Source organism: Canis lupus, chromosome 35 (assembly GCF_048164855.1).
Source record: "Canis lupus baileyi chromosome 35, mCanLup2.hap1, whole genome shotgun sequence".
Lineage (NCBI taxonomy): Eukaryota > Metazoa > Chordata > Mammalia > Carnivora > Canidae > Canis > Canis lupus.
In genome coordinates, this window is record NC_132872.1 from 1,612,504 (window position 1) to 1,627,275 (window position 14,772).

General features: G+C 41.1%; 1 protein-coding gene across 2 annotated transcripts in view; it reads right to left on the reverse strand.

Moving 5' to 3' along the window:
- PAK2 (p21 (RAC1) activated kinase 2) overlaps window positions 1-8,252 on the reverse strand; it is an 89,454-nt gene extending 81,202 nt beyond the window's left edge. For both annotated transcript variants that reach the window (XR_012024371.1, XM_072811975.1), the window contains exon 1: window positions 8,097-8,252. The gene's annotated coding sequence lies outside the window, so the exon portion shown is untranslated. The remainder of the gene's footprint in view (window positions 1-8,096) is intronic.
- Window positions 8,253-14,772: the final 6,520 nt, after the last annotated feature.

Consider the following 14,772-nt stretch of genomic DNA (forward strand, 5'->3'; position numbering starts at 1 on the left):
GCAGACGCTTAACCAACTGAGCCACATGGGTGCCCTTAATAATAAAATATTACATACATTCATGTAACAAATTTGAAAATATTTTTAAAAATTTCTGGAAAGGGTCGCCTGGATGGCTCAGCAGGTAAGCATCTGCCTTCGGCTCAGGTCCTGACCCCAAGATCCGAGATCAAGTTCCACACCAGGCTCCTTGCAGGGAACCTGCTTCTCCCTCTGCTTGTGTCTCTGCCTCCTTCTTTCTCTCTCTGTGTCTCTCATGAATAAATAAATAAAATCTTTAAGTGTAAATTATCAAAACTGATACATAAAATAGTAAGGATTCCTCAAGTTTCTACAGAAGTAACCACAGAAGTTACCATATGGCCTGTACACTCCTATTAAACTAAATTTCTGAGATTTTTTTTTCCTACTCTTTAAATAAATTCTGTATACTTGAGTGATGTGAGTGGGGTTTTGGTTCCTGCTAATATGTGCCTTAAGGTAACTTTGGCTATTAGAAAATTTATTAATATATACCCTTAGTAGTAGTTAAAAGAAGAAAAACCTTATCACTTAAAGGAGTGTTATAAAAACATTTCATAAAATTCTGAAGCCATTCTTATTTTTTGTAAAGTCAGAAGAGAATTTCTCTCTAAAAAATGTCTAAAACCAACAGCTGCCATCATCCTTACTTGTAAAAATATCAGAGATATTCTAAGATAATTATCACCTCTCTTACTGAACCATGTCTTAGAAATTCTGGCCAATGTAATAAAGTCCTAAAATAGAAATAAATATTGTGACTATTGGAAAGGAAGGAAAGGTTCCTATATTTGCAGACAAGACAATGAACCCGGAAAACAAAAGTAAATAAAATTTTATTGAAGACCGGTAAAATAATAAAAATATTGAACACAAATATCTAGTTACGTCTGTGTAATTATCAGAAATAAATCAAATTAACTAAAACAAAATTATCATTTAAACAAGAAATGCAACTTAAATTATATTTTTTACTTGCCTAACAATAAGGAAATTTTATTAATCTCATTAAAAGTGACGGCTGTTTCATTGAGGATAGTAATAAAATGGGATACACACTGCTGGTGATGATACACAGCAAACTTTTCTGAAGGATAATTTAAGACTGTTAAATGCTTCTATCTTTTCATTCAGCAATTCCACATCTATGAAAATATTCTAAGATAACAATCAGGGATGAATAGAAAACTATTCATTATAGCATTATTTTTATATGAAATATTGGAAATAGTTGCACATTCAGCAATAGGAAAAGAGCAAATATGACACAGCTGTACAATGGAATGTTAGGCAAATATTAAAAAATTATTTTAAGAGAATTTTTAGGAACAAGGGAAACTTTCAAGATTTACCAAGATAACAAATTATATAGAACATGATTCCAATTTTATAAAAGTAAACTATGTACACACACATACATATAAAGAAGAAAAAGTACTGGCAGGAAGCATACCAAAATATCAACAGTTATCCATACATAATGGATTATGGGTTAAAAAAAAAAAAAAAGGCAACTTTATTCTTTTCAAGTACTTAATCAGGAAGGTGAAAAAAGTTCAGGAAGAAGTTACAATAGAGATACTTTATCAAACATCTAGCTCTACTTCCACTATTTTTTGTGCCAATGTAACTTGTCTTCCTTTAATAATTTGCTCTTTAGAGCACCTGAAATTTTGTTTAAATGCTTTACCCACACCTCTTCTCGCTCAGTGTTTATTATATAACAATTTTATTTCATTTATAAGCTTATAAATCACTAAATAATCTCAAAATTAGGAACAGTAATTAAAAGTTTAGAAGTTGAAAATATACCTTAAAATACACCTTATTCTCCCTCTCCCAACCCTGTGTGGAGCCCAAAGCGGCTCTTGAACTCAAGACCCTGATATCGAGACCTGAACCAAGATCAAGAGCTGGATGCTTAACCAAATAAGTCACCCAGGTGTCCCAAAATATACCTTTTCTTATGAAATCAATACAAGGCCAAAATAAAACCTTCTAGCTTTCCAGAACCTATTAAACATTCACATGGAAAAATATCATTAATATAATAGCTTGACCAGAAAGATGTGAGGAAGAACTCACTAATGTGAGTTAAAAGTGCTCTGCATGCATGTGTATGTATGTGTATCACTTTTAACCAACATTAGTGAGTTTCCTTGCACCTCCCTCTTTGATTAGTTTGAACTGGAAAAAATTGAGAAACAACTCTCATTTCCAGATTCATAACTCTTATTTTCAGCACACTGCAAATAAGGATCATGGATTAACATGGTAAGAAAATATAAAAGAAGAATATCTATATTATAGTGGAGATCAAAAAAGACTCCCAAAGAGAGCTACACTCAAAGGCAGAAATTTGAAGGATGAGGATAAAATCAGTAGATGACAAGAGATAGGAGTTAAGGCGGGGGCTCCTTTTTCCTTTTCAGATGTGATGCTGACAATAAAGCCATTATAATATTACTCCCTGAATCTCTAAAATCGACTTTTTTCACAGCAACCGAAGCCTCCAAAAATTTTTTCTATACCCATATTTTTTTTTTTAAGATTTTATTTATGAGAGACACAGAGAGAGAGGCAGAGACATAGGAAGAGGGAGGAGAGAAGCAGGCTCCATGCAGGGAGCTCGATATGGGACTCGATCACCCGATGACTCCCAGGATCACACACCTTGAGCCAAAGGCAGATGTTCAACCGCTGAGCCACCCAGGGATCCCTCTATACCCATATTTCATTTTGGTAGCCAAGCTACATTGTTAAAACTCATATCTGCACCCACCATGCACACACACAAATCTCAGAAGGATTAAGGTTAAAATACAATAATTATTATTTTTTAAGTTTTATTTAAGTAACCTCTACACCCAACATGGGGCTTGAACTCACAATCCTGAGATCAAGAGTCACATGCTCCTCCTACTGAGACAGCGAGGTGCCCCAATACAGTAATTATTAAGACTGTTTTTTGATAAAGGTGAAATGGAAAGATCTTCTTAAAGAGAAGGCTCTCATGTATGAAGAGCTTCTACAATTTGATAAGGAAGTACAGATTGATAGAGACAGCTGGACAGCAATTTGGTATATATCGAAACAAAATGCACATTTCAGAATCCTTTTTATAGAAATACTTGTATACGTATACATGTGCACAAAGATATAAGGAAGTTCAGTAAGGCTTCAGTTTTACTTGCTCAAAATTGAGAATACAGACTGTCTCTGACTTATGGTTTGACTTAGTTTTTTGACTTTACGAAGGTGTGAAAGTGAAGTTTCTGCATTCAGTGGGAACCGTAGTTTGAATTTTGCTCTTTTCTAGAGCTAGCAATATGCAGTACCAGACTGTCTTGTGACACAAAGCAGTGGCAGTAAGCCCAACAGCTCCCAGTCACGTGATCAAGACGGTAAACAACTGATACACTTAAATCCACTCTACTTTTCACTCTCAGTACATTATTCAATAAAGTACATGAGATATTCAACACTTTAATATAATATAGGCATTGTTAGAGGGTTCTGCTGAACTGGAGGCTAACCTAAGTATTCTGAGCACTTTTAAGGTAGGCTAGGTAAGTGGTAATGCTTCGACTTAATGCCATTTCAACTTAATAATGGATTTGTCAGGACAAAACTCCCTTATAAGTTGGTGAAGATCTGTACATTAGTCTCGTCTTCCCATGGTTTCTCTTTCTGTAGTTTCAGTTACCAGCAGTCAACTGCCATCCTGGATTCCACTTCTGAGGTATCATCAGAAGGTCAATAGTAAGCTACTGATATATCACACTGCCTCCATCATTCACCTCACTTCATCTCATCATGTAGGCATTTTATCATCTCACATAATCACAAGAAATGTGAGTACAGTCTAATGAGATATTTTGAGATCAACCACATTCATATAACTTTAATTATAGCATATTGTTATAATTGTTCTATTTTATTATCACTTATTGTGGTTAATCTCTTACTGTGCCTAATTTATAAACTAAACCTTATCACAGGTATGTACATGTAGGAAAAAATACAGTATATATGGGCTTCAGTCTATCTGAGGCATCAAGCATTCACTGGAGGTCTTGGAACATATTCCCTGTGAACAAGGGGGGATTACTCTAACATAAATAACCATGAATAATTAAAGTACAATAGGCTATATCATAATGGTTAAAAAGATGAAGTGCAACTATATGTATTGAAATAGAAAAGAATATGTAATAATCAGATCTTTTATTTTTAAAAATTGGTTAAAACCACACACACAGTGCTTATTTTGAATTGCATTAAGACAACAAAATTGTTTACAGAGGGAACCTCTAAGGAATGGTTCTAGAAAGTGAGGAAAGAGCAATTTTCACTTTTTTGTTCTAAATAATTGAGTTGCTTGAACCTTTTATAAGCATGTGCTACCTTGGGATTTAAAAATAAGGAAAAAAATTTTAGTCTGTTACCTCTTAGAGCTGAGGCAAAAGTGATTTTCATCCTGTTTCTTAATAATCTTCGCTACTTTCCAATTTTTCTATGAGAGATATGCATACTTTTTTTTTTTTAAGATTTTATTTATTTATTCATGAGACACAGAGAGAGAGGCAGGGACACAGACAGAGGGAGAAGCAGGCTCCCTGCAGGAGCCCGCTGCGGGACTTGATCCCAGGATCCTGGGATCACAACCTGACCCAAAGGCAGACGCTCAATCACTGAGCCGCCCAGGTGTCCCTGCATATTTTTTAAAATTTGAAAAACTTGTGTTTTATATCAGGGGCAAAACTTTTTTCCCCCTGAAAAATAATTTTTAATTTAACAGTTATGGTCTCAGAAAATTGGTCCTGAGATTCCAACCTCTCCAGAAAGCATTGTTTTTTTCTTATATACATTTTTATTGAAGCTCAATTTGCCAACATATAACATCCAGTGCTCATTCCAGAAAGCATTCTTAAATCTAAGTTTGGGGGCACAATATTTGCTACAGAAGCAATGAAGGGGCACCTGGGTGGTTTAGTGGTTGAGTGTCTACCTTCAGCTCTCTTGGTGATCACGGGGTCCTGGGATCAAGTCCCACATCCGGCTCCTCACAGGAAGCCTGCTTCTCCCTCTGCCTGTGTCTCTGCCCCTCTATGTGTCTCTCATGAATAAATAAAGCAAGCTTGGGGGGTGAAAAAAAAGGAGCAATTAAGTATAAAACCTACTTTAGAATGGAATAGTAACTAAGCACTGCATTTGCAAAAAAAATTTACCTGCATTATCTCATTTGCTTTTAAATAGCCCCATGAAATTTGTATTATTATTATTATTATTATTATTATTATTATTATTATCATCATCATCAATCCCCCTTTAACAGAAGAAAACCAAGTCTTGAAAAGAGTACATGTCTTACCCAGGGTAAAGTAGAGAGTAATGATTCAAACCCAGGTCCCCAGCACCTAACCATTTGAGACACATGGAATGGTAAGTACTATTGTACCTCGGAGATAATAATAGGCTAGAACTCTGAAATCCTACATGAATGTTCAGAAGGACTATCCTTAAGTAGGTTAGTGATCCTAAAATGAAGAACTAGTGAAAATTCTGATCACAGAAGGAAACAATCAGTATTTTCTTCAGGGCAAGGGGGGCTATTTTTCCTTCTCTTTCGGTTTCTACCCAGGTACAAGGATACAAGTGACAACTCAGATTCGTAAGTAACTTACCCACCTTCTGACTAGTCTGGAATTAGCCCTCTAACTAACTGGAAGGGCCTTTGAAAACAAACTGATCAGAATCCTGAAGCCTTAAAGCACTGAACAGGGCTTAGTTTCAAGCTTAAATGAAAAGGAGAAATTTCAATAAGTCAAAGAAACATTATACTCGAATAGCAGAATAATCGATATTGACAGAAGAAACATAGGGAGGATTTTAAAGTGCCTACTTACTTTATTTGAACAAGTTCTCTTTATTAAAAAGTATAATCGAAAGTTTATCCTTAGCTACCTGAGCCAGTTCTACTCTTTTTTTTTTTTTAAGTATATATAATTAAGAAGAAATACACACCACTGTTAACCATGCCTATTTGGAAAACTGCCTATCATAAAGATCAGAGAACCACAGGAACCCCCCTATTCATTTGTTTAGCAGATACACCCCCAGTACAAACTTATTGTTCCTTTATGATTTGGGGTTTGCAAGGTTACTATTAAGTGTCACAAAGTCCAAAAGAATAACTCTTTTTGAATAATGGTAAACCACGAATCAAATCCCTATGTGAAGAGGAATATCCAGTAACTCTTCCTTGGTAAAAGTACCCCCTTGTTGAAGAACCGGCAGAGAAACTGACATCAACAGACCGAATTTCACACTCCCAACATTTCCATACCTTAGCCCCTGTGGCACACAACACCTCTCAAGTTAAGGAGAAATGACACCGTCAAATGCTAACAGTATTACATACAGCTCAGTACTCAGTCACTTAGGGAAAGTTGGGAGGATCCAGTGAAAACAAAATTCCCTGAATGTAGATCAACCTCTTTACCAAACCCTGCAGTGGGCTTAGGGTCTACATATATCACAGCTCAAAAACATTTTAACATTCATTTTTCATACGGGAAGTCAGTATTCTTGGCTAAGCGATAGCTAGAAAGGCCTAAAAGCCAAGGATGAAAGAGCTGCCTTAAATCAAGACCCCATATTAACAGAACACGAACAAAGCTTTCAAATTCATAGGTCTACGCCTATATAGATTTTCCGCATATACATAAAAGTCATTTAGAAGTTACGGGACGCCTGGGTGGCTCAGCGGTTGAGCGTCACCAGCCTTTGGCTCGGGGCGTGATCCCGGGGTCCTGGGATCGAGTCCCATATGGGGCTCTTTGCGTGGAGGCTGCTTCTCCTTCTGCCTCTCTCTCTGTCATGAATAAATAAAAATCTTTAATTAAAAAAAAAAAAGAAAGAAAGAAAGAAAAAGTTAAGTGTGTGTTTTAGAAATGCCACAGAGCTTCTGGCAAAGTCGACAAGTTCTAACCTGCTTTAAGAATCACTACTCAGGGCAGCCCGGGGTGGCTCGGCGGTTTAGCGCCGCCTTCAGCCCAGGGCGTGACCCCGGGGTCCTGGGATCGGGTCTCACGTCGGGCTCCCTGCGTGAAGCCTGCTTCTCCCTCAGCGTTGGTCTCTGCCCCTCTCTGTGGGTCTCTCATGAATAAATAAGTAAAATCTTAAAAAAAAAAAAAAAAGACTACTCACTGTCTTCACCCCAATCTAATTTCATTGAACGCAATTCTCCCGGGTGACCCCACGAAAACAAAACCCCCGAGCAGATCCTCGCACACCTCCACATCCTGCCTCCTTCTAAGGGCGGAAGAGCCCGACAGAGCAGGGGAAGAAACGTGACGCGCACAACCTCGGTCCAAAACACCGCTCGCCGTGGTCTAATTTTAGGCCTAACCGTTCCGATGCGTTTTCGCCAAAGAGGCTAAAAAGAAAACGAGTGCAGGTAACGCGCGGAGGGGAACCCGAGCAGCCACACCGACGGGAGCGGGCAGGACCCGCCGAGGCGGAAAGCGACGGCGCGGCGGGCGGCGGGGAGCGGCGGGCTGAGGCCAAGGCGCGAGGAGGGCGCAGCCCCGCGCCGCCCGCCGCGGGGGCGACTGCAGCTGAGGGACGCGGTCAAAAGGTCGCGCCCGCCGACGGCCCCGCGGCCACGTCGCGGGCGTGCGGTGGTGTTTTGGAGGCAGCCACGCGCGGGGAAGGGCCAACCTTGACCCAGATCACCGGGAGCCGCTGAGGATCCGGGGGCTCGGGAGGCCGGCGAGGCCCGCACGCGCTCCGACACCGAGGCGTCCGCACCGACGCGCACTCGCCGAGGCCTGAGGGGGACGCGGAGGTGCGCGGCGGCGGGAGGGCGCCCGCGAGCGGGCAGGGCCGGCGCCAGAGGAGCCGGGCCGCGCCTGCCCAGCGAGCTTCCCCCGCCGGCTGCCGCCGAGCGAAACCGCCCTCGGGAGCGGACAATGAGCCGCCGCCCCAGGCCCGCGGCTCCGGGCGCGCAGGTGGCGGCCGCCGGCAGGCCGCGGAGGACGGGGAGCGCGCCCCGGCCGCCCTGCACTTACCCGGGCGCCGAGAGGTCCCCGCCCCAGCGAGGCGCCGCGTCCCAACTCCCGGCGGGCTCCGGAGCCGCCCCGGGCAAGCGCCGGCGCGGGGCGGGCGGGGAGGCCAGGCGGCGCAGGAGCGCGGCCGCGGCGAGCGTAGGCCGGGCGGCAGCCGAGCCCCCGGGCGCCGGGCGGGGAGGCAGAGAGCCTTCGGCAATGGCGACGGGCCGGGCCGGAGGGGAAGCGGAACAGCCGCCGCCGCCGCGCGTGGCCAGGCCTGGGGGAGGGCGCCGGCGGGGCGGGGGCGGGGCCAGGACACCGCCCCTCGCCGGCCGGGCCCTGAGCTCCAGGGGCGGAGACCCGCCCCCCGCGGCCGGGGGCTCGCGCGGGGGCTGCCGGGAGTTGTAGTTCGGACGCGCAGCCCGCTCGCCTCGCTTTCCCTCGCGCTCTTTTTTTTCTTCTTGGCGGCGGAGGGCGTGGCGGGGGGGGGGGGGCGGTGTTCTTTGAATTGAAAAAGAGAATCATGCCCCTCATTTAATTTAGCGTTGTCTCCATTCTAGTCTGCGCCAAAGACGCTGACCCACACACTGCTATGTGAATCTGTTTCAGGACTCTTATTTCTGGAAATTCATCCCTTATCCATTTTGCATTTTATTTACAAGCTCTTACTATGTTTTGCTGCTAAAATCCCACCTCCTTGAAAATTAAGGCCTTCATTTTTTTTTTTTAAGAATTTATTTATTCATGACAGACACAAAGAGAGGCAGAGACACAAGCAGAGGGAGAAGCAGGCTCCATGCAGGGAGCACGACGTGGGACTCGATCCCGGGACTCCAGGACCACGCCCTGGGCCGAAAGCAGCGCCAAACCAGCTGAGCCACCCGGGCTGCCCGGCCTTCATGTTTTATCGAAGGAGGAGTTCATTAATGTATTCACTAATTCTACAAACACTTGAGCATCTAAAACGTATGATATTAAGGCATCAAGGATACAGGGTGAACATGAGTCACTTTGCCTTTGTAGAGCTTAGAAATATGCAAGCACAATAATTAAACTAATGATATCTGGTATGAGAAGATAACTAGGGAGATTATTTTGGATTGGGCGGCCAGAGAAATAATCTTTAGGGAGGCAACATTTAAGCTGAGAACAGGAGAGAGACAGGAGACACTCCTAGGAGATAGCATTACAGACAGAAGGAAGAAGAAAAGGGCTTGCTTGCTATGATCAGTTAAGACGAACTGTGAAGCTTGAGCTCGGTGCAAGAGTAGTGTACTGTGAAAAAACACTAGAGTAGACAAGATTCAGGTCAAGGAGGATCTTGAATGCCATGCTAACGAGTTTGGACTATTACAGCGTTTCAAGCAGGAAAGTGAAGTTATCTGACTTATACTTTAAGATCAATAGATTGCTTGGTGGAAAATGTAGTATACAGATGCAAGAATAGAAGGGAAATGAACTAGAAAGGCAGTAGTCATGACTGATACTAAGGAGATAGTGGACATGGAGAAAGGTAGCTAGATTGTGCTTATCTATAGATGTAGAATAAAAACCCAATTGATGCAGAGAGAAAGGAATCAAAGACTAATATGGCACATTATTAATTAGATAACCTGAAAAGCAGTCCCATTACTAAACACACTGAAATACTGGATAAAATAGAACATCCTTTCAAAAGTCATAACTATAAGCTCTCAAGAAAGAAAGAGAGAAAGAAGAGAACGAAGAGGAAGGAAGGAAGGAAGGAAGGAAGGAAGGAAGGAAGGAAGGAAGGAAGGAAGGAAGGAAGGAAGGAAGGAAGGAAGGAAGGAAGGAAAAGGAAAGGAAAAAAGAAAAGAAAAGAAAAGAAAGACCGACCTCTGATAGTCTTCCAAATTTCACTCAACCCAAAGAGGCAGCATGAAACCTGAGTGGTAAGCAGGATACTGAAGCTATGGTTGTGCTGAGGGTATGTACCTATCTTAGAAATTTCTGTGATTTTACTGGCTGCACGGAAGACAAGGCCTTGGGCCTATTCAAGGCTGGGAAACCCATAGGGCTATACCCTCCTAGATGGGGGATAAAGAAAAAATCCCCTGTACTAGCCCAAACATTAGTCTGTTTTAGTCTAGACTTGGCATGGAGAGGGAAACAATGTCCCTTTAGAATTCATAACCACAAGCTTTCACCCACATGGGTTTTAAAGTTCAAATTTATAGTACCTACACTGTCCAGGAAACCTCAAGTCAAGAACGTGGTCTTAGGCTGGTAGTACTTGGTGGCCTGGAGGAAACAAATACAAATCCTCCCTGCACAGGTTCACTCAACCCAGGACTAAAAGGATTTCCAAAAGTAAACAGGATTTCAAAATCTAAATATAAGCACTCAAAATGTAATTATAGTATACCTGAGGAAATAAGTCACCATGAATGAATCAATACAAATCACAACCAAATTAATGAAGTTTGTGAACTTTAGATAATGGAATTATCAGCTATAGAATATAAAATAGGTTGATTAAATGATTAAACAAAATACAGGAGTAAGAAACAAGATACTTCTTTTGAAAAATGACCACGCAGCTTTCAGAAGTAACCAAGTAGAACTTTTACAAAGAATTTAATCATTGCAAGCAAAGCCAATGTTTGAGTTATACACACATTGAAGAGAGAATTAGTAAACTGGATGACATATGTAAAGAAATTACTGAGAGCAGCCCAGAGACCAAAGAAACATGAAAGAAAGATCAAGAGACATGGGGATAGATTGTGAAGGTCTACCCATATACCTAGCAAAAACACAGAAAAGAGAGAAAACAAGAGAGACAGTATATGATAAGATGATGGCATGAATTTTCCAGAATTGAATAAAGACAAGAACCTTCAGATTCAGGAAGCAAAGTGAAGCTCAACCAGGATATGTAAAAGTAATCTTTTCAAACACAATAATGTGAAACTGCAAAATACCATAGATAAAGCAACTAGAAAGAAAAGATATACCCTACAAAGAAACAACAGATTTCCAAAGATTTCTTAACTGCAACAGTGGGTGCCAGCTGACAATGGAAAACTATTTTCAAAGTACCAAGATTAAAAAAAAGAGACCTACTAAAGGAACTCATTAAAAAGATATACTTCAGGAGGAGACTGAGTCCAGAATTAAGGTCTGAGATGTAAGAAATCAGATAAATAGCTAAACCTACCCATACTATCACTGGTTAGGACAATCCTGAAGAGCATACCTAATCCATATTATCTCAGTCTCTCACAGCCTACCAAACCCTGTATTTAACTACCTGCCAGTAGCATATTTTGTAAGTCTGGAGGATAATGGAGATAGGTGTTGGTCAATTCACCCAAATTTATCTCCATATTTTAAGCACCAATTATCAAAATACAAATGAGTACCTGAAACAGAGTATCTCATATAGACAGTCCTTAAATTCATTATATTCTGAAATCATTAGAGCCACAATAGATCCTTCCAGTTCCCAAGCTATATATGTACCATATTCCATAAGATCTACCTAAATAATCTAAATTCCTGGTATAATGGCTTAGATACACACACACACACACACACACACACACACACACAGCTCCAACATCACCCTTAATTGAGGTAACCTATATCTCTGTTATGTTTATAAAAAAAAAAAACATAACCTAATACTTTAAGAAAAATACACCATAAAAATTCAATAAATACTGGAACAAAATGACCAAGAAGACAGTATCCATTTTCTTGGCTTTAAACAAAAAAAGCAAAAAAAAGAAAAAAAAATTAAATTAAATTATAAATAAATAAATAAACAAAAAAAGCCATACACAGAATTACAAAACTGATTTTAAAAACACAGTGCTTGGGGTGCCTGGGTGGCTCATTCATAAAGTGTCTGCCTTCAGCTCAGTTCATGATCCTGGGGTTCTGGACTTAAGCCCTGGGTTGGGCTCCCTGCTCAAACGGGGGAGCCTGCTTCTTCTCCCTCTACCCCTCCCCCTCACTCATGCACACATGCTCTCTCTCAAATACATAAATAAAATCTTTTTTAAAAATTAAAAATACAGTGCTTAGGGGTGCCTGGCTGGCTCAGTTGGTAGAGCAGGCAACTCTTGATGTTGGGGTCATGAGTTCAATCTCACATTGGGCACAGAGCTTACTTAAAAAAAAAATAAAGTGCTTACTCATTTTTTAAGTATCCAAAGAAGATAATAATAGAGTTCAAAACCAGAAATGTTCTATCAAATGTGATGCCAAAAAACAAGTGATGTCATCTGCAACCACTTATTAGTACTCTTCATTCACTTTTCACATTTTTATTACACTTCTGAATACCTGTATAAATGAGTAAATGGCTGAATCATGTTCCAAGCCACCATCTCAAGTATTAACTTGAAAACTTGTTTAAATACTGATGAAACTTGGTTCCAATATGCAAAAGAAAAAAATATATATACATATATATATACTCTGCCCTCTCCCCACAATATACTCTTAGGAGGTACCATGTTCCCGTCTATTCATACTTTAATATGCTGCCTATTGATGTTACTGAATTTTATTACTTTTTTAAAGATTTATTTATTTATTCATGAGAGACATGCAGACAGGCAGAGACAGAGGCAGAGAGAGAAGCAGGCTCCCTGCAGGAACCAGACGTTGAACTCGATCCCAGAACTCCAGGTTCAAGCCCTGAGCCCAAGGCAGCCGCTCAACCTCCACCCAGACGTCCCATGATGTTATTGAATTGTAACTGACATATAATTTCATTTCAGTGCCACTAATATTAATCCCATTGTGAAAGAAATGCTTGTAAAAAAAAAAAAAACACCATAGAATTCTTCCTTATAAGAAAATATTAAACAAGTATAAAATTAGACTGGGCTTGAAATTTTAGTCATCTCTAATATTTGTTTTACGGCATTTGATTGCCTTTTTCAATTTTTAACTTCTTTTTTTTTTAATTTTTTTTTAATTTATGATAGTCACACACAGAGAGAGAGAGAGAGAGAGGCAGAGACATAGGCAGAGGGAGAAGCAGGCTCCATGCACCAGGAGCCCGACGTGGGACTCGATCCCGGGTCTCCAGGATCGCGCCCTGGACCAAAGGCAGACGCTAAACCGCTGCGCCACCCAGGGATCCCTCAATTTTTAACTTCTTAAATACACCTTCAAAATGAACTGTTATGACTAGTCAGGTCATACATGTCAAATTATAAATGATTTATTCTCATAAAAATACCAGAACGTTTTAGAAAATTAAGCAGTACTACCATATATAAATGTGTATCATTCTATTATTCTATGAAACAAACATTGTCAATATGCCCTGGTTAATGGCTTCTATTTTAGAACATGCTTGTCCTGAATGCATTGCTCTATTTTTTATTTATTTTTTTTTTTAATTTTTATTTATTTATGATAGTCACAGAGAGAGAGAGAGAGAGAAAGAGAGAGAGAGGAGAGAGAGGCAGAGACACAGGCAGAGGGAGAAGCAGGCTCCATGCACCGGGAGCCTGACGTGGGATCCGATCCCGGGTCTCCAGGATCGCGCCCTGGGCCAAAGGCAGGCGCCAAACCGCTGCGCCTCCCAGGGATCCCTGAATGCATTGCTCTAAATAAGCAGGACATACTTGCCTTTTTATTTTTTTCAAGATTTTATTTTTATTTTTTTTAAGATTTTATTTATTTATTCATAGACACAGAGAGAGAGAGGCAGAGACACAGGCAGAGGGAGAAGCAGGCTCCATGCAGGGAGCCCGACGTGGGACTCGATCCGGGGTCTCCAGGATCACACTCCAGGCTGCAGGCGGCGCCAAACCGCTGCACCACCGGGACTGCCCTCAAGATTTTATTTTTAGGTAATTTCTACACCCAGTGTGGGGTTCAAACTCACAATCCCGGGGATCCCTGGGTGGCGCAGCGGTTTGGCGCCTGCATTTGGCCCAGGGCGCGATCCCGGAGACCCGGGATCGAATCCCACATCGGGCTCCCGGTGCATGGAGCCCGCTTCTCCCTCCGCCTGTGTCTCTGCCTCTCTCTCTCTCTCTGTGACTATCATAAATAAAAAAAAAAAAAAAAAAAAAAAAAAAAAACACTTAAAAAAAAAAACTTAAAAACAAACAAACAAAAAAAAACTCACAATCCCAAGATCAAGAGTCACATACTCCATTGACTCAGCCAGCCAAGTGTCTCTTGCCTTTTTATTTTTTAATTAGCTAAGGGCACTTTTCCCCCTAGTTTCCGCCCCCCCCCCAAAAAAAATAGTAGAACAAGAGCTTTTGTTTAAAAAAAAAATCACTGAAAATACAAAAAAGAGGGGTGTCTGCCTGTCTCAATTGGTAAAGCATAGGACTCCTGATCTCAGGGTCATGAGTTTAAGCCCCACATTTGGCATGGAACAAAAGATACAAAAAAGATATTTTTTGTAAATGTACAACTTAAAACATCTTCTAAAATGACAATCTCAATGGTCTTCCTGGCAAATTCAGTATTAAATCAAAACTCTTCGTACTTGGTTTCATCTAGCCCTTTGCCAATTCATATATTCAAAAGAGTATAATAAAATACAAAAGGAGAGGGACATCTGAGTAGCTTAGCGGTTGGTTAAGTGTCTGCCTTTGATTCAGACCGTGATCCCAGGGGCCAGGATCGAGTCCTTCATCGGGCTCCCTGCATGGAACCTGCTTCTCCCTCTGCCTGTGTCTCTGCCTCTCTC